Source organism: Anomaloglossus baeobatrachus, chromosome 3, assembly GCF_048569485.1.
Source record: "Anomaloglossus baeobatrachus isolate aAnoBae1 chromosome 3, aAnoBae1.hap1, whole genome shotgun sequence".
NCBI classification, from domain to species: Eukaryota; Metazoa; Chordata; class Amphibia; order Anura; family Aromobatidae; genus Anomaloglossus; species Anomaloglossus baeobatrachus.
In genome coordinates, this window is record NC_134355.1 from 338,539,553 (window position 1) to 338,559,490 (window position 19,938).

The 19,938-nt window shown below is 47.3% G+C and overlaps 1 protein-coding gene across 2 annotated transcripts in view; it reads right to left on the bottom strand.

Annotated features, from left to right (window-relative positions):
- GRIK2 (glutamate ionotropic receptor kainate type subunit 2) overlaps nucleotides 1-19,938 on the bottom strand; it is a 1,450,753-nt gene that overhangs the window by 559,411 nt on the left and 871,404 nt on the right. The gene's annotated exons all lie outside the window — the stretch shown is intronic.

Here is a 19,938-nt window from a genome sequence, read left to right on the forward strand (position 1 = left end):
CTGCTGCAACTGATTTTCAGCTCTGCTGCATCTGACACTCTCAGATCTTCTGCATCTGACGATCTCAGCTCTGCTGCATCTGATAATCTCAGTTCTGCTGCATCTACCAAACTCAGCTCTACTGCATCTGGCACTCTCAGCTCTGCTGCACCTGACACTCTCATCTCTGCTGCATCTAACAATCTTCGCTCTGCTGCACCTGACGATCTCAGCTCTGATGCATCTGACATTCTCAGCTCTGCTGCAACTGACTTTCAGCTCTGCTGCATCTGACACTCTCAGATCTGCTGCATCTGACGATCTCAGCTCTGCTGCATCTGACGATCTCAGCTCTGCTGCATCTGATGATCTCAGCTCTGTTGCATCTACCAAACTGAGCTCTACTGCATCTGGCACTCTCAGCTCTGCTGCATCTGACACTCTCAACTGTGCTGCATCTGACAATCTTAGCTCTACTGCATCTAAGGGGCACTTTGCACACTGCGACATCGCAGGCCGATGCTGCGATGCCGAGTGCGATAGTGCCCGCCCCCGTCGCAGCAGCGATATGTGGTGATAGCTGGCGTAGCGAAAGTTATCGCTACGCCAGCTTCACACACACACTCACCTGCCGTGCGACGTCCCTGTGGCCGGCGACCCGCCTCCTTGTTAAGGGGGAGGGTCGTGCGGCGTCACTGCGACGTCACACGGCAGGCGGCCAATCAGAGCGGAGGGGCGGAGATGAGCAGGATGTCAACATCCTGCCCACCTCCTTCCTTCCGCATATCCTATGGAAGCCGCAGTGAGGCCGGTAGGAGACGTTCCTCGCTCCTGCGACTTCACACACAGCGATGTGTGCAGCCGCAGGAGCGAGGAACAACCTCGGACCGTCGCGTCAGCGTAATCATGGATTACGCCGACGCTGCACCGATGATACGATTACGACGCTTTTGCGCTCGTTAATCGTATCATCCAGCCTTTACACACTGCGATGTCGCATGCGATGCCGGAAGTGCGTCATTTTCAATTTGACCCCACTGACATCGCACCTGCGATGTCGCAGTGTGCAAAGTGCCCCTAACAATCTTAGCTCTGCTGCACCTACCAAACTCAACTCTACTGAATCTGGCACTCTCAGCTCTGCTGTATCTGACACTCTCAGCTGTGCTGCATCTGACAATCTTAGCTCTACTGCATCTAACAATCTTAGCTCTGCTGCACCTACCAAACTCAACTCTACTGAATCTGGCACTCTCAGCTCTGCTGTATCTGACACTCTCACCTGTGCTGCATCTGACAATCTTAGCTCTACTGCATCTAACAATCTTAGCTCTGCTGCACCTGACAATCTCAGCTCTGCTGCATCTGACAATGTCAGCACTGAAGCATTTGACCTTCTCAGCTCTGCTGAATCTGACACTCTCAGCTCTGCTGCATCTTACACTCTCAGCTTTGCAAAATATGACACTCTAAGCTCTATGCATCTGACACTCTCAGCTCTTCTGCATCTGACACCCTCAGCTATGTTGCAACTGACTCTCAGCTCTGCTGCATCTGACACTCTTAGCTGTGCTGCATCTGACAATCTTAGCTCTGAAAGGTGTGGGAACACCTGGAGGTGTTACCAGAGTTCAAAGCCTGCAAGTGTCTAACACCTGCGAACTCAACTAAAATGTCACAGCTCTCAGCTGTAGCTCAGTCAGTGTCTGCCTAGAATCACAGCAGAGTAGTCATGTTCTGTCCTGTTTCCACTGTAGTATGTAGCAGAGTTGGGTTCGTCATGGGACGTTGTGTTAGTGGATTTACATCGGACCTTGTTATGTTGTGGTAAAAAAATATATAATTAAATTAAAGGATTTTTCTATGTGTTTGTGTTTCATTCTTTTGATTTATAGAATTAGTGATGGGGGGTCTCATAGACCTCTACCCATCACTAATTCTGGGCTTAGTGATAGTTATGCGCTGTCATTAACCAGTATTTTCCCGATTACCACCACACCAGGGCAATTAAGAAGAGCTGGGTAAAGCATTAGATGGGACAATTCCGGTGCAGCTGTAGGCTGCTATTCTCAGCCTGGGGGGTCGCAATAACCTTGGGCCACCCCAGGCTGAGAATACCAGTCCCCAGGTGTCAGCTTTAGCTTGGCTGGGTATCAAAATTAGGGGGCCACACATCATTTTTTAAAATTATTTGTTTAAATATTTAGAAAAAAAAAAGAAAACTCGCATTCGGTTCTTGTAGCGTAGCTTTATCTGTGCTGGTATCAGTATACAGGGGACCCAATGCTATTTTTTTACATTTATCTATTAATTTTACACTGTAGTATAAGGTCGCAAACAGCGCCTGTGATTGCAGCCAATCACATGTGCTGTTAGAGAGGGTAAGGGGCGTGGTCTACCAACAGCCAATCAGAGTTGCTGGTGGTTGGGGAAAGCAGTGAATATGTATGAGCACTGCTGAGTAGACCTGGAAGTAGCACTACTGTCGCGTGGAGGCTCGGTAAGTATATTGCTCTTGCTTTAACCCTTTTGTTTTTATTTTTATTATCCCGGTGGCCAAACCCGAACTGTAACACAGACGTCCCAGAGAAGTCTGTGTCTGGGTCCAGGACCCGAACACCTGCTGTTCGGCATGGATGCCAAACTTTTCGAGTTTGCTTATCACTAGTAGTGAATTATGAATAGTTCAAAATATGTTAATATTCCAACAAAATCTTCAGTCCTTTGCTAAGATGTAGAAGATGAAAAGTAAATTCACCTTTTAGTATGACAATGACCATAATATTACCCCAGAAGTAACGAAAGAATGACTTGGCCAGAACAAAATCAAAATTTTAAACTGGTCTAGCCAGAGCCCAGACCTGAATCTAATTGAATATACTGTATGTGAATGGACTGGAAGAGGACTGCACACAGGAGATGCCCTTGCAAAATGACAGATTTGGAGTGTTATTGCACGAAAGAGTGGTGAAAAATTGTGGAGTAAGGGTGGAATAAATTTTAGACTGAATGATGTAATAAAATCAAAGAATACTTCAACAAAGTATTAGTTTAAGATTTGCATATTTATGCAACCATATTATTTTAGTTTTTCTTTTTCTTTTCAATTAATTTTTCAATTGAATTTTACAGATTATGGGTGCAATTAAAGTTGTTAAAAGTTTTGACATGATACTTCATAATATGATTTTTTTTAACATGACAAAACTCTGGCATATTAACACTGGTGTGTAAACTTCTTACATCCACTGGTGATGAGCTAGCACAAAAATGCTCGAGTGTTTGTTAACTGAATTGAGCAGGTCAGATGCTTGGAAGGGCTAGATTTGAATAACGAGTGTAAGGGAAGTCAATGGGGAATGCAAGCTTTTCTTCCAGAAGAACACCCTCCAGGAGGGCTGGGAGGGGCTGGAAAATTGCTGCAATGAATGGAAACAGCGCTAAAGTGAAATGGGAATATCATGAGGAAGAAGCTTAAGCACATTTCTGATGCCTAAGTCGCTGCTGGGAACTAAATAAATACATTAATAAGGAATTTATTAAAATGAAATGCTACCCCCATTTTTGGTAACCAGCCAAAGCATAAAGCAAATGGATGAGGGCTGATATTATCAGCCTAGGAAGGTCTATGGTTATTTGGCCCATACCAGGCTAAAAATATCTGCCTGCAATCTCTTCAGAATTGACACACCTTAGATGAGCCAAATCTGGTCCTTTCCCCGACTCTTTCCTTGCCTTGGTGTTTGTGGTAAAATTTTTCAAGTTTTATGTCAGCTGTATGATGTCAGCTGGCATCAAGCCCAGGGATTAGTAATAGAGGGGTGTTTATCATATCCCCTCATTACTAACCCAGTAATCGAAAAAAACACAGGAAAAAATTGTTTATTTGAATAACACTATCCCCTGTTCACCAAGCTATTCCCAATATTCCCACAAAGATCTATCGTAAAATACCGATGTAGTAACCAAAGTAAATAGCAGAGGATTAAAACAGAATTATTTTATTGTAAACATTTTTAAAAAAACATCTTTTTTAAAAAAAACATTTTTGGAGAATATAGAATAAATGGGGGATTTTTGCCAATAAACAATCCTTCCATAAACCACTTCGCTAAACGTATGTGTGTATCACAGTAAACCACAAATGTTTCACTTTGCTAAGAGCAGGAAAAAACTCCTAAAAGAACATATATATTGCATATCCACAAGGAAAAATGTTATGCAATCCAAAGGAGAGGGTTAAAAGGACAAAGCAGTGGTTTGTAAAACCTCAAAATAGTGAACAATTATTGCACTTCCCCATCGATGTGAAAAATATTAAAGCTGGCACATACATATTATGACAAATATTGCCAAAATGGCTTTTTTAGGCAGAAAAACATATTAAAGTGAGATTTTTAAAAATCACTTGCCCATATAAAGAAGATATAAATGCCTGAAAGGAAATAGGAGTAAGAGGGCAGTGAAATCACAATAGAATAAGGTAATAGTACTGCCTAAAGAAAAAATATATATAAACTATATATATATACTGGCTTTAAAGTAGATGGAGAAGTATCAGCCAGAAATAAACGGGCAGTAAGATCACAGTTGGGAAGGATAATAGTTCTGCCTAGAGAAGAATTATATGCTGGCTTTCAGATAGATGGAAAAGTGCCAGCCAAGAATAATGCAACAGGGAAAAGACAGGATACACAAGCAGTCAAAAATGGAACAAATGCCTGGCTGCCAAATACCATACTGAAGTCGGTGGAAGGATAAATACCCTGATGGCCGTTTCGCCTAGGGCTTCTTCGTGAGGGTAGTGAGGGGTGTGTGTAGATGGGTTTTTATAACACTCACCTAGGCAGTAGCGTCGGCGCTCATGGCCGCGATCCCGCACCGGAAACATCTTTCTATTCAAGGATGTCCCCTACCTGCAGCTCCAGGGCACAGCTATGGGGGCGTCTTTTGCGCCCTCATATGCTAATTTGTTCCTGGGGCTGTGGGAGAGGGAAATCTTTAAGTCACATCCGTTATTAGGGATAGAATGTGTGTTAATGTGGACAAGATACATCGACGATGTCTTTATAATTTGGCAGGGTAGTGAGGAGGATCTACTGACATTCACGGGACAATTGAATGAGAATCAAATCAATGTGAAGATGACCTCCCATTATAATCAATCTACCATCGAATTCCTAGATGTTCGCCTGAAGAAGGATAGCGAGGGCATGCTCCAGACTGAGGTATTTAGGAAAATTACTGCAGTAAATTCCTTCTTACATGCAACCTCATCCCATCCACAGGCCTTAATACAAAGCATTCCAACAGGCCAATTCCTTAGAACACGCCGGATATGTTCATCTAAATCTACATTTTTAAAACAGGCTGAAGACTTGACCTCCAGATTTCGCGACAGCGGATATTCTAGAAGATCTATTAAGAAGGGATATCAACGCGCGATGAAGAGCAATAGGGATGAGTTACTTTGCCCCAGACGACGAAAAGAGTCTACACAGCAGGTGAGATTTATCTCTACGTATAGCTGTAGATGGAAGGAGGTGGCAGAAGCTCTTCAAAAATTTTGGCCTATCATTCGAGCAGATAGTACTTTGAGTAAATGTACCACAAATAGACCAAATATAACCTACAGGAGGTCTAATTTAAAGGATCTGTTGACACATAGTAACTATGAGGGACCTAACCCATCTGTGACTTTTGGATCCAAGGGACCTAAATGGGGTTTTTACCCCTGTGGTACATGTATTGCATGCCCTAACATGATAAGGAATACCCACTTCACATCTGCAAGTGGAGTACGGGAATTTAGGATCACCAGACACATCACATGTAACACTACACATGTGGTGTACTGTGCTTACTGTCCCTGCAAGAAGATGTATATAGGATTGACTTCTCGCCCTCTTAAAGTACGAATACGGGAACATGTCAGGGACATCAATCATGCTAGTTATGTCGATGATCCTTCCATCTTGAAACCCCTTGCGAAACATTTCAAACTGAAACATGCCTGTAATGGTAGCCTTTTGCGGGCCTTTGGCATTGATTGCATCCCCCAAGATCAACGTGGAGGGGATATGAAGAAAAAGCTTTCACAACTAGAGACAAGGTGGATCATGACCATTGACAGCATTCGACCAAATGGCCTTAACGAAGTACTCAGCTTTGCGTCATTTTTGTAACACCACTAGCTTAGTAGGGTGTTGTTTTTTTAAATTTCATGTTTTTAATTGAATAAAAATATTTTTAATGACTGTTGTCCCCTTTTTTGTTTTTGTTTTTAATTCTCACCTTTTTCCTTTTAGATATTGTCTTGGAGGAATAGCGATTTTAAGGAAGACCTTTTTCACATGTGGAGGAAACATGTTGTGTTTTGTGTATATTGTATGTGTACGACTGTATGTGTGCGTGAGTGTGTGTGTGTGTGCATGTGTGTGTGTGTGTATGCGTGTGTGTGTGAGCATGTGCGTGTGTGTATATGTGAGAATGCATTGTATATGTGCATGCATGTATTATATGTACTGTGCATTCACAATATAATTGTGTAGAGCCCCCTTTTTTATATTTGGTCCTTTTATGGATTTTTTATTATAAATCTTTACCTTTTTGGATTAACATATGTGAACTTTTATCACTTCATATTTTCACCGTATTATCACTTATAGTTTTTGTGTGTATGAGTGCATTATATGTGTGTATGTTTATGTGTGTGGGTGGATGTAATTTTGTGTATATGTAAAATCATTTTGCACATATATGTATTTTTATGCATTATAAGTATTCACTGTACATTAATGTATTTTTTTCACTTGTTCTTTACACATCATCATCAATATTATAATATTCTCTTTTTTTAACACATTTACACACACATATATATATATATATATATATATATATATGTGTGTGTTTTTATAATATATTGTATATATTATATTTTCTTATCACTTACTTTTTACACATCAATTACATAATTTTTATTGCCACATTTATGGTTGGATACACATTCACACTGTTTATCATCTATATTATGTGCAAGTGTATGTATATTTATATATTTATACACCTCTGCCCATATGAATTGTATTATAGTATACAATTTATATATATTTTTGTTTGTCCTTCTCTTGTGTGGTCTATATATGGTCCTCCTATTATCCTATGTTAGTCTTATATACCAAGACACTGTGTTGCCTGTTTCCCTGCGTCCCTCCCTGCTGGGTGTGGGGCGGCGATTCATGCTGCACACTGCTCTTCCGGCGGTGTGCGCTCTGCCCGCGATCCACGTGACCGTTACCATGCCTACGCGTCCTGTACTTGCTTGCCTCCCCTCTGTGTTCAGAGCGGGCGGAAGTGACGTTGGACGCCGCAGCATGTGTTTCCGGTGCGGGATCGCGGCCATGAGCGCCGACGCTACTGCATAGGTGAGTGTTATAAAAACCCATCTACACACACCCCTCGCTACCCTCACGAAGAAGCCCTAGGCGAAATGGCCGTCAGGGTATTTATCCTTCCACCCACTTCAGTATGGTATTTGGCAGTCAGGCATATGTTCCATTTTTGACTGCTTGTGTATCCTGTCTTTTCCCTGTTGCATTATTCTTGGCTGGCACTTTTCCATCTATCTGAAAGCCAGCATATAATTCTTCTCTAGGCAGAACTATTATCCTTCCCAACTGTGATCTTACTGCCCGTTTATTTCTGGCTGATACTTTTCCATCTACTGTAAAGCCAGTATATATATATATATAATTTATATATATTTTTTCTTTAGGCAGTACTATTATCTTATTCTATTGTGATTTCACTGCCCTCTTACTCCTATTTCCTTTCAGGCATTTATATCTTCTTTATATGGGCAAGTGATTTTTAAAAATCTCACTTTAATATGTTTTTCTGCCTAAAAAAAGCCATTTTGGCAATATTTGTCATAATATGTATGTGCCAGCTTTAATATTTTTCACATCGATGGGGAAGTGCAATAATTGTTCACTATTTTGAGGTTTTACAAACCACTGCTTTGTCCTTTTAACTCTCTCCTTTGGATTGCATAACATTTTTCCTTGTGGATATGCAATATATATGTTCTTTTAGGAGTTTTTTCCTGCTCTTAGCAAAGTGAAACATTTGTGGTTTACTGTGATACACACATACATTTAGCGAAGTGGTTTATGGAAGGTTTGTTTATTGGCAAAAATCCCCCATTTATTCTATATTCTCCAAAAATGTTTTTTTAAAAAAAGATATTTTTTTAAAAATGTTTACAATAAAATAATTCTGTTTTAATCCTCTGCTATTTACTCTGGTTACTACATCGGTATTTTTCGACTCTAGAGTTAGCATTACTGTGATTGGGCCATTAATTTGGTGTAAAGATCTATCGTAGTTCATGATCAACAAATTCAACTTTGGTGACTCTAAATAGCAGTATAGTACAACTCTTCACAGGCACTGAGTAGTGACTACAATGCTCATTAGAGCCACCAGTTCAATGCTGCGCTCAGTGAGACCTGGTGACACTGATGAGAGTTGTCTCACTACTCAGCGCCTATGTGTAGCTGTATTTTACTGCTATCCACAGTTTCCAGAGCTGAACTCGTAGATTGTGGTCTAGGACTTACTGGCTTAGTAATTGTAAAGTCTCATTGATGCCTCTTCATTGCTAACCCCTTGGCTTGATGCAAGCTGGCATTTTACAGCAAACATCAACACCCAAAGATATTGTTCCAATTACCACCACACCAGGGCAATCAGGAATACTGTAGCAGGGCAAAAAGCAAGAAATAGCAAATCTAATGTATGAGCCAATTCTTAGATGCCTGCAGCCTGGTATTTTTATCCTAAGAAGGGGCCATTATTCATGGACTTTCCCAACCTGATAATATCAGACCCCAGCTGTCCACTTTACCTTAGTTTGTTATCAAAAACAGGCAAGAGCCACATAATTTTTTTCATTTATTTATTGATTAGGTTAAACAAAGTTAAAACATCATTTAGTGCCACATGAATGGCACTAAAGGGTGTTTTTAGCTTTGTTTAACCTAATAAATAACTAATTTAAAAAATAGAATGGATCCCCCTATTTTTGATAACCATCCAAGGTAAAGCAGATAGCTCATTGGCTCATGGTTCATGGTTCATGGTTATTTGGGTTTTCCTAGGCTTAAAAAGTAGAGGTTGGAATCACACATGCTGTCTGTGTCCCTATAGTGGTGTAAAAATAAATACATTTTCCCCAAAAAAATTACATAGGGTGCCCCGTCTATAGATACCTAGGGCAGATAAAGCCGATGGCTAGATGCTGCAGACCCTAGTTGTGTGCTTACTTTGGTTGTGTATCAAAATACAAGGTACCCCATGCAGCTTTTCTTAAATATTTGTCACGCTCCCCGGGTCCTCGGCTCCCCTTCCCGGGTCCTCGGTTCCGCTCCCCGGGTCCTCACCCCCGCTCCCCGGCTCACCTGCCACGCTCCCCGCTCTCCAGCCTCCGGTGCCCGTCCTTCCCAGGTCCCCTGGTCTCCGATCCCGGCGCCCGACGGCTTCCCAGGCCCTGGCCGGCTCCCCTGCGTCCTCCTCTCAGCTTCCTTCCCTGGCTTCTGGCACCCGGGCGGCGCGCATGCGCATTAGGGCGCGCGCGCGGTCACTGACCCTTTCTTAAAGGGCCAGCGTCCATTAACAGGAAATGAGGCTAAACAGGTACAGGGTATAAAGGGGGTTATTGTCCAAGGGGGCGGGGCCTGATCTTCGTGTTTCCTAAGCTAGGAGTCAGGTCTCCTGGTGTCTCTGTGCATATACTCACCTATCTCTCTTGTAGAGCCGTGCCTGCCTCGCCATCCAGTCCTGCCGTATCCTGAACCCCGAACGCTGTCCGTCTGCCATCCTGACAGTCCGCACCATCTCGGATCCCTGCGGTGACCCGTCATCTCGCTCCAAAGGTTCCGGACCCCGCCTGACATCATCCCGGCTTCCGAACCTGAGCTGCGTCACCCGGACTACCACCCGTGACTCCGTGGTCCCAGGGACTTCTCCGCTATACTCGTGTGCACGGACTGTTCTGCTGTTTATAGTGTTCCAGCTACCGGACTCTTTACTACCATCTAGGAGTTCGGCCCAGTGGATCCACCTCCTGGGTCTGCCCGTCCACCTGGCCGTGACAGTAAGATCAGGCCATGGATCCCGCTGCAGCACTAGCAGCCGTACAGGAGGAACTTCAACGCCAGCGTGAAGTCCAGACCCGCATGCTGCAATTCATGTCTTCTGTGGACGCCCGCCTGAACACGCTACAAACGGCAGTTACGACTTCAACATCCCGGGCTTCCACTAGTCAATCCACGGATCCAGCTCCTGTGGCGACTTCTTCAGATACCACCAGACTTCGGTTGGCTTCACCACCCCGGTACGCCGGAGACCCCAAGACCTGCAGGGGATTCTTAAACCAATGCTCCCTCCATTTCACGCAGCTGCCGCATTTGTTTGCCTCCGACCAAGCCAAGGTCGCCTTCATCATGTCCCATCTAGAGGGTGAGGCACTGGCGTGGATGAACCCCTTGTGGGAGAAGGGGGATCCTGTTACCACGAACATCCAGGACTTCCTGCAGGCATTCCGTGGTACTTTTGATGAGCCCGGACGCGCCTCCGCGTCTGCTTCGTCTCTTCTCCGGTTACGTCAGGGGACTCTGACGGTGGGTCAATACGCGATCCGGTTTCGCACCCTGGCCTCAGAACTCGGGTGGAACAACGAGGCCCTAACCGCCGCCTTCTGGGAAGGACTCTCAGGGCGAATTAAAGACGAGCTGGCGGGTCGTGACGTACCGACCACCCTGGATGCCCTGATTGCCCTAGCGACTCGAGTGGACATTCGCTTTCAGGAGCGATCCAAGGAAGTGTCCCGTGAGAGACGTCCAGTACGGCATTCCTCTCCTCCGCAGAAACCCTCCGTACTTCAGTCATCGACAGCTGGGGCTCCCGTCCACGAGCCCATGCAGATCGACCGAGTGCGTCAGTCTGAACAACGTCGAGCAGAGCGGCTCGCCAAGGGTCTCTGCTTTTACTGCGGTGAGGGCACACACCTGCTACGCTCCTGTCCAGAGAGGCCGGGAAACTCCAAAGCCTAGGGTTGGTAGGAGAGGCCACCCTAGGTGCTGGGACTCTCTCTGACCCGGTTACATGGACAGTGCAAGTGACAACGGGAGAGACGCGGTTCACGGCTGATGCCTACCTCGATTCCGGGGCAGCAGGCAATTTCATCCAGCAGGCCACGGTGGACAAGTACCGGGTGCCTGTTATTCCACTCGACAAGCCCCTAGTGATTGCCTCGGTGGATGGGAGACCCCTCTCTGACACCATCTCCTGGATCACCAGGCCGGTTGAACTGCGTATCGGTGCCCTTCACACCGAGAACATCGCTTTCTACGTTCTCCCACACATGTCCCACCAGATCCTGCTGGGACTTCCATGGTTGCGGACACACGAACCATCAGTTATCTGGGGCACTGGCGAAATCACCCGATGGGGCTCTTCGTGTCATGAGAGGTGCCTAAAGTCCATACAACCCATCCGACGACCTCCGGTTCCAGAGAACCTACCGGGGCTGCCCTCGGCCTATTGGTCCTTTGCAGATGTCTTTGATAAAAAGGAATCCGAGGTACTGCCGCCACATCGTCCATACGATTGTGCCATCGACCTGCTCCCAGGAACAACACCACCACGAGGACGCATATATCCTTTATCTCCAGCCGAAACAAGGGCCATGTCTGCTTACATCTCAGAGAGCCTGGCAAGGGGGTTCATTCGGAGATCCTCCTCTCCTGCTGGAGCAGGTTTCTTCTTTGTCAAGAAGAAAGAGGGCGACTTACGCCCATGCATAGACTACCGGGGTCTGAATCAAATCACCGTAAAAAACAAGTACCCTCTGCCGCTCATTCCCGAATTGTTTGACCGGCTTAGAGGAGCTCGTGTGTTCACCAAACTGGATCTTCGGGGTGCTTACAATCTGGTACGCATCCGCTCTGGTGACGAATGGAAAACCGCGTTCAATACGCGCGATGGACATTATGAATACTGCGTGATGCCCTTCGGCCTGTGTAACGCTCCTGCCGTCTTTCAAGAACTGGTGAACGACGTGTTCCGGGACCTTCTCTACATCTGTGTGGTAGTGTATCTAGATGACATCCTTGTCTTCTCTCCGGACCTCCAAACCCACAGAGAAAACGTACAGCTGGTTCTACAAAGACTGAGAGAGAATCGTCTGTACGCAAAGTATGAGAAGTGTGTCTTTGAGCAGTCTTCTCTCCCCTTTCTGGGGTACATCATCTCTGATACTGGACTGCAGATGGATCCCAAGAAGGTCTCCGCCATTCTCAACTGGCCTCCTCCTTCTGGACTGAAGGCAATCCAACGCTTCCTGGGATTCGCCAACTACTACCGCCAGTTTATCCCTCACTTCTCTGCCTTGACTGCTCCTCTCTCCGCTTTGACTAAGAAGGAGGCTAATCCAAAGGACTGGTCACCTGCGGCTGACGCCGCGTTTGGCTCTCTGAAGCGGGCTTTTGCTTCCTCTCCTGTACTCCACCGTCCGGAGTTAAACCGCCAGTTCACCTTGGAGGTGGATGCCTCCTCCTCAGGAGCCGGAGCAGTGCTCATGCAAAAGTCCTCCTCCGGGAAGATGGTGACTTGCGGATTCTTCTCCAAGGGCTTCTCAGCGCCTGAACGCAACTACACCATCGGTGACCGAGAGCTCTTGGCAGTCAAACTGGCTTTGGAGGAATGGCGCTACCTCCTGGAAGGTGCAGTATACCCCGTGATTATTTACACGGACTACAAGAACTTGGAATACCTACGGTCCGCTCAGCGTCTGAACCCACGGCAAGCCAGGTGGTCCCTATTCTTTGCCAGGTTTGATTTCCAGCTTCATTTCCGACCCGCGGACAAGAATGTACGCGCTGATGCCTTGTCCAGGTCTTTCATGCCCATGGAGCAGGAGGAAGAGACTACCCAACCCATCATTTGTCCTAGTAAAATCATTCCGGTGGCCCCTGTCACCCTGGCCCAGATACCGCCCGGGAAGACCTATGTCTCCGAGGTAGACAGGGAAAAAGTGTTACACTGGGGTCATGCCTCGAAAACAGCCGGTCATGCTGGTCAGAAAAAGACATGGGGTGCGATTGTACGTCATTATTGGTAGCCATCCCTTCGCACGGACGTCGCTGCTTTTGTATCCGCCTGTTCCTCTTGTGCCAGGAACAAGACGCCCAAACACCTCCCATATGGCCGTCTTCTGCCTCTGCCGATACCCTCAGTTCCGTGGCAACACATAGCAATGGACTTTATTACGGACTTGCCATTGTCCTCCGGACACACGGTCATATGGGTCGTGGTGGACCGGTTCTCTAAAATGGCCCATTTCGTCCCTATGGCTGGACTGCCCTCTGCTCAGGAACTCGCGGACGCCTATATACAACACATCTTCCGCTTGCATGGCTTTCCATTACACATCGTATCCGACAGAGGAACTCAGTTCACCTCCCGCTTCTGGAAGGCTCTCTGTAAACATCTGGGAGTGACTCTGGACTTTTCATCTGCATACCATCCTCAGTCTAATGGCCAGGTAGAGAGGGTCAATCAAATCTTGACCTCTTTCTTACGTCACTATGTGAACGCCCATCACGACGACTGGTCCGCTCTTCTTCCTTGGGCTGAATTCTCCCACAACCACCACATCAGTGAGTCGTCCTCCAGCTCTCCCTTCCATGTCGTTTACGGACTTCAGCCTTCCATCCCATTGCCTGTATCCCCTTCTTCGGATGTCCCTGCTGCAGATACAGTAGCCCGTGACTTTGCTACCATTTGGGACTCTGTCAAAGCGTCCCTTGGGCGTGCTTCCCTGCGGATGAAAAGACACGCAGACAAGAAACGTCTGGACCCTCCGTGTTTCTCTCCTGGAGATCTCGTCTGGCTTGCTTCCCAGTACGTCCGCCTGAAGATACCATCATACAAGCTGGGTCCTCGCTACATTGGGCCGTTTAAAGTCCTCCACAAGATCAATGAGGTCTCCTACAAGCTACAGCTCCCGGCCACGATGAGGATACCCAACTCATTCCACGTCTCCCTGCTCAAGCCGGTTGTCCTTGGTCCCTTCTCCGCTGCTGCCAGTCCGGCTCCTCCACCTATTGCCGATGACGACATCTATGCGGTAAGGGATATCGTGGCCATGAAGACCGTACGAGGTCGACAGTTCTTCCTGGTGGACTGGGAAGGGTATGGTCCTGAGGATAGGTCCTGGGAGCCCAGGGAGAACGTGGGCACTCCTCTGATCCGTGCCTTCATGTCCCGGTTGCGGGGAGGGGGGAGTGGGGGGGGGGTACTGTCACGCTCCCCGGGTCCTCGGCTCCCCTTCCCGGGTCCTCGGTTCCGCTCCCCGGGTCCTCACCCCCGCTCCCCGGCTCACCTGCCACGCTCCCCGCTCTCCAGCCTCCGGTGCCCGTCCTTCCCAGGTCCCCTGGTCTCCGATCCCGGCGCCCGACGGCTTCCCAGGCCCTGGCCGGCTCCCCTGCGTCCTCCTCTCAGCTTCCTTCCCTGGCTTCTGGCACCCGGGCGGCGCGCATGCGCATTAGGGCGCGCGCGCGGTCACTGACCCTTTCTTAAAGGGCCAGCGTCCATTAACAGGAAATGAGGCTAAACAGGTACAGGGTATAAAGGGGGTTATTGTCCAAGGGGGTGGGGCCTGATCTTCGTGTTTCCTAAGCTAGGAGTCAGGTCTCCTGGTGTCTCTGTGCATATACTCACCTATCTCTCTTGTAGAGCCGTGCCTGCCTCGCCATCCAGTCCTGCCGTATCCTGAACCCCGAACGCTGTCCGTCTGCCATCCTGACAGTCCGCACCATCTCGGATCCCTGCGGTGACCCGTCATCTCGCTCCAAAGGTTCCGGACCCTGCCTGACATCATCTCGGCTTCCGAACCTGAGCTGCGTCACCCGGACTACCACCCGTGACTCCGTGGTCCCAGGGACTTCTCCGCTATACTCGTGTGCACGGACTGTTCTGCTGTTTATAGTGTTCCAGCTACCGGACTCTTTACTACCATCTAGGAGTTCGGCCCAGTGGATCCACCTCCTGGGTCTGCCCGTCCACCTGGCCGTGACAATATTTAAATAAATAATTTAAAAAACTGGCTTGCGGTCCCCCACAATTTTGATACCCAGCCAAGATAAAACTTACAGCTGGGTATATAAAAAGAAAAAGATATTGCACATAGGAAACAAACGACCAATATGGAAATAATACAAAACCTTTATTACCACTGCAATTTAAAAACAATTAAAATATATCACACTGCATAGAACCCAATATCCCAATAATCCTGATGTATCTCCATATAAATAATATAGTAAGGTAGCTATATAAGTACAGTTAATAGTCACAGGAGCAAAACAACCCTAAAATACACAAGAGATTTGCCAAATTCCAAAATCACATAGTAATATGTGTTAACCAATGTATAACCATGAAGTAGCATAATATACATAGAGGGAGGTATAAAAAAATCAGAACAATACAAAAGAGCCTCCCGTTATGCAAAACACAGGTGACAGCAGCAGTCTACCACTGTGTGAACAACAAGTGCAGGGATGAATATTTCCCAAGGGCAAAAGCACCCCACTGAACTGTCAACAGATAATGCCCAAAGTTATCTGGCATGTGATTAAACATCAGAATGAGCCAAAGGCGCTAGCATAGGGCTATGGAAAAGATAAACAGAAGCCTGCAATTAATGCCTGGTTAGTGGCTCGGCGCCCAGGGGTGAGGACAGAGAAGGTTGGGGAGTGGACTTGTAGGAAGACCCCAGGCGTATCGCCACTGCTGTGGCTCCTTCAGGGAAAGTATAGAAACGGACAGCTGGGGGGCTGGTATACTCAGGCTTGGAAGACTCATGGTTATTGGGACACCGTAGCCTATAAATGACAGCATGCAGCCACCCAGAATTGTCACATCTATTAAATGTTACAATTCTGGGCTTTACCTAGCCCATTCTGATTGCCCTGGTGCAGTGGCTATTGGAGAAATATAAGTGGTTAAAGACAGCTGGGATTTGTCAGCTGCCTTTAAGCCCTAGATTAGTAATGGGGAGCAGTCTTTGAGACCCCTAATTACTAATCCTGTAGGTAAAACGAAAGAAAACACAAACAGCAAAAACCTCTTTTATTTGAAACTTAAAAGGGCTTTACACGCTACGATTTTGCTACAGCGATCTCGTTGGGGTCAAAGATTGTGTAACGCACATCCGGCCGCTGTAGCGATCTCGTAGTATGTGACTCCAAGGAGCGATTTTGGATTGTTGCAAAAACGTCCAAAATCGCTCCTCGTTGACATGGGGGTCTGCTCCCAATTATCGATACTATCGCTTTCCCGTTGTTGTTCCTCGTTCCTGCGGCAGTGCACATCGCTGTGTGTGACCCCCGTAGGAACGAGGAACATCTCCTACCTGCCGCCGGCCATAATGCGGAAGGAAGGAGGTGGGCGGGATGTTCGTCCCGCTCATCTCCGCCCTCCGCTTTTATTGGGTGGCCGCTCAGTGACGTCGCTGTGACGCCGAACGGACCGCCCCCTTAGAAAGGAGGTAGTACGCCGGTCACAGCGACGTCGCTATGCAGGTAAGTATGTGTGATGCGGGTGCGCGATTTTGTGCACAACGGGCAGCGATATGCCCGTTTCGCACAAACAATGGGGGCGGGTTGCACGCTTTTGAAAAAAGAACCAAGATGAACAAGTCATGGCTCTCAGAGGACTTTTCTTCCCCTGGCTCATCCAGGGGAGGTGAAAGGCACGCGTATTTTTGAGAGTGCTTCATGCAAAGCATCTTTTTCATTTTGAAAAGGGGGGTCAACTGATGCCAGTCAAGTGGGGTGTGTGTGGCCCAATTAGTGGAAACGAGGGAGACTGTGGTTGGAGTCCCCTCGCTTTTGAAAAAAGAACCAAGATGAACAAGTCATGGCTCTCAGAGGACTTTTCTTCCCCTGGCTCATCCAGGGGAGGTGAAAGGCACGCATATTTTTGAGAGTGCTTCATGCAAAGCATCTTTTTCATCTTGAAAATGGGGGTTAACTGATGTCAGTCAAGTGGGGTGTGTGTGGCCCAATTAGTGGAAACGAGGGAGACTGTGGTTGGAGTCCCCTCGATTTTGAAAAAAGAACCAAGATGAACAAGTCATGGCTCTCAGAGGACTTTTCTTCCCCTGGCTCATCCAGGGGAGGTGAAAGGCACGCGTATTTTTGAGAGTGCTTCATGCAAAGCATCTTTTTCATTTTGAAAAGGGGGGTCAACTGATGCCAGTCAAGTGGGGTGTGTGTGGCCCAATTAGTGGAAACGAGGGAGACTGTGGTTGGAGTCCCGTCGCTGTGTTTGTAAAAGAACGAAGATGAACAAGTCATGGCTCTCAGAGGACTTTTCTTCCCCTGGGTCATCCAGGGGAGGCGAAAGGCATGTGTATTTTGAGAGTGCTTCATGCAAAGCATCTTTTTCATTTTGAAAAGGGGGATCAACTGATGACAGTCAAGTGGGGTGTGTGTGGCCCAATTAGTGGCAACGAGGGAGACTGTGGTTGGAGTCCCCTCGCTGTTTTTTACATGATTTTCGAAGTGCTTGACATGCCTAAGAGGTTTAGTTTCAGCATCTCAAACTTGTTGGCTACAGAAAGGCTGCCTTTACACCCCTTTGTCACCGAGGATTTTCGAGACCTTATGCCCATTGCAGTGCCCCAAGAGCCGATGGCCATTTGCCACTCCTTCTCCAAGAAAGGGGTGCCAGCGCTAACACAGCAGGTCGCACACAACATCACCGCTTAATTGAGAAACTCTGTGTGTGACAGGGTGCATTTCACCACAGATACTTGGAACAGTAAGCATGGACAGGGGCGTTACATGTCGCTGACTGGGCACTGGGTAACTATGGAGAGAGATGGAGAAGGGTCTGCTGTACAAGTCTTTCCGTCCCTACGAGTTGTGTGTTTCAATCATTCCTCTGTATGTACAAGTTCCTCCACTGCTTTTGCCTCATCAACCTCGTGTTGTTCCTGCACCTCAGCCCAAACCCTGTGTGGCTCCTTACTATTCTGGCAGCAGAGCTCAAGGCCATCAGGCGGTCGAATATTTACTTTGAAATGTAGGGGAAATGTGAGACACCGCTGAGGAGTTGTGGACGGTTAGCTCTGTAGAGTGAGACCAAGTTTCATCAATGGTTGTCTCCACTCAACCAGCAGCCAGGGAATGCCGGGTGCGACAATGATGCTAAACAGTCTGCGGCCCTTCTTCAGGGCAATGTGACACACGTGCCTTGTATGGCTCACGTGTTGAATCCGAATCTCCAGCAATTTTTAAAACACTATCCCGGCCTACATGTCATTCTGTCGAGGGCACGGTGTAATGCCTGCCTGGATCGACACACTCAGACGGGCTGTAAAGGATAGGCTAGAGGGAACCCACTCACCAAGCTGGACCCCCAGAACCCTGAAACACTTGAATCCCTATATAGTGATGTTGAATGACAAAGGGCCCAAGTTGATCAATACCTGTGGAAGGCTGCAGTTCCAGAGAATAGTAGTCATGCAGGGTCAAAACATTAATTGAGGAAGAGGAACAGAATGGGAGGGACAGGACTTAATCAGAAAACAAGCAGAGGTGAAATGCAAATCGGCCAACGAGGTACCTAAACAGCAAGCAGGAAAAGTAGTCAGGTAACAAGCACATAAACTCATAAAACTAAACTGGGGGTAACAGTAACCAGAGGTTCATAGCTATGTCTGGCAGTGGTCTTCAGACAGGAGGGGCCTAAAAAAGGGTGTTGTGTCTTCCCATTGGTTGTAGCTAAATGATGGTACTTCATCTGTGAGATACCCACCACCTGCATTCAGCCATTGGTTCTGCATATGTCAAGGTAACGCATCCCAGTGGGTGAGCATAACCCGCGTCCACCTGCGCTGCTGGCATCGATTCCTCTCCCATCATCAGCACTATGCACGAAAGGAACACGTTGTCACCTGGCGTCCGGAGTACAAATTGACAGAGCGTACTTCGTTGATGACTTAACCGCAGTGTGTGGCAATGATGCAAACCTGGTTGCGGGCCATCGTCAGGGCAATGTGACACACGTGCCTTGTATGGCTCACGTGTTGAATCTAATTCTCCAGCAATTTTTAAAACACCATCCCGGCCTACATGGCCTTGTGCAGCGGGCACGCTCGCTATGTGCTCACTTCCATCGTTCGCACACAGCAGCTCAACAACTTTCATCGCTACAGAAGACTTTTGGTCTGGTGGTTAAACGCCTGAAATGCGATGTGCCGACACGCAGGAATTTGAATCTGCACATGTTGCAGCGTTTGTGGCAGCACCGCCGAACCCTGCTGCAATACATTATGACATATAGCCTGGCCTAACTTGATCCAGAGGTGGTGCAGATCACGCTGCTGGAGTGGTGTCAGATCAAGGACCTATGCACCCTTCTACACAGTTTACAAATGTCGACTAAGATGTTTAGCACTGGCAATGTCATTCTCAGCGTGACAATTCTGGTCATCTACATGATGGAGCACACTGTAAGCATTATTCGGAGTCAGGTGTTGGGACAAGAGGAAGGGGAGGAAGTACAGGAGGAGTCATATGCGGAAGGGATAACAAGATCTACGAGGTCCAGATGGTCAGCGGCACCTAGGCGGCAGTCATGGTTGGGGAGAGGGATTAACAAGGGCGCATAGTATCAGCAAAAAGTGTTGAGGAAGGTGCAGGAGCCCATGAAGAAATGGAGGACGAACTGGCGATGGGCATGGAAGACTCAGCAGATGAGTGAGAGCTTGCTCACATTTTGGTTGTGCAAGGTTGGGAGGAGAGGCCAGAGGAAGGAGGCACGATTCTCACCTCTCTGCCACCAACACACCAAGGACTTGGTCCTCCTGGATGCACAAGA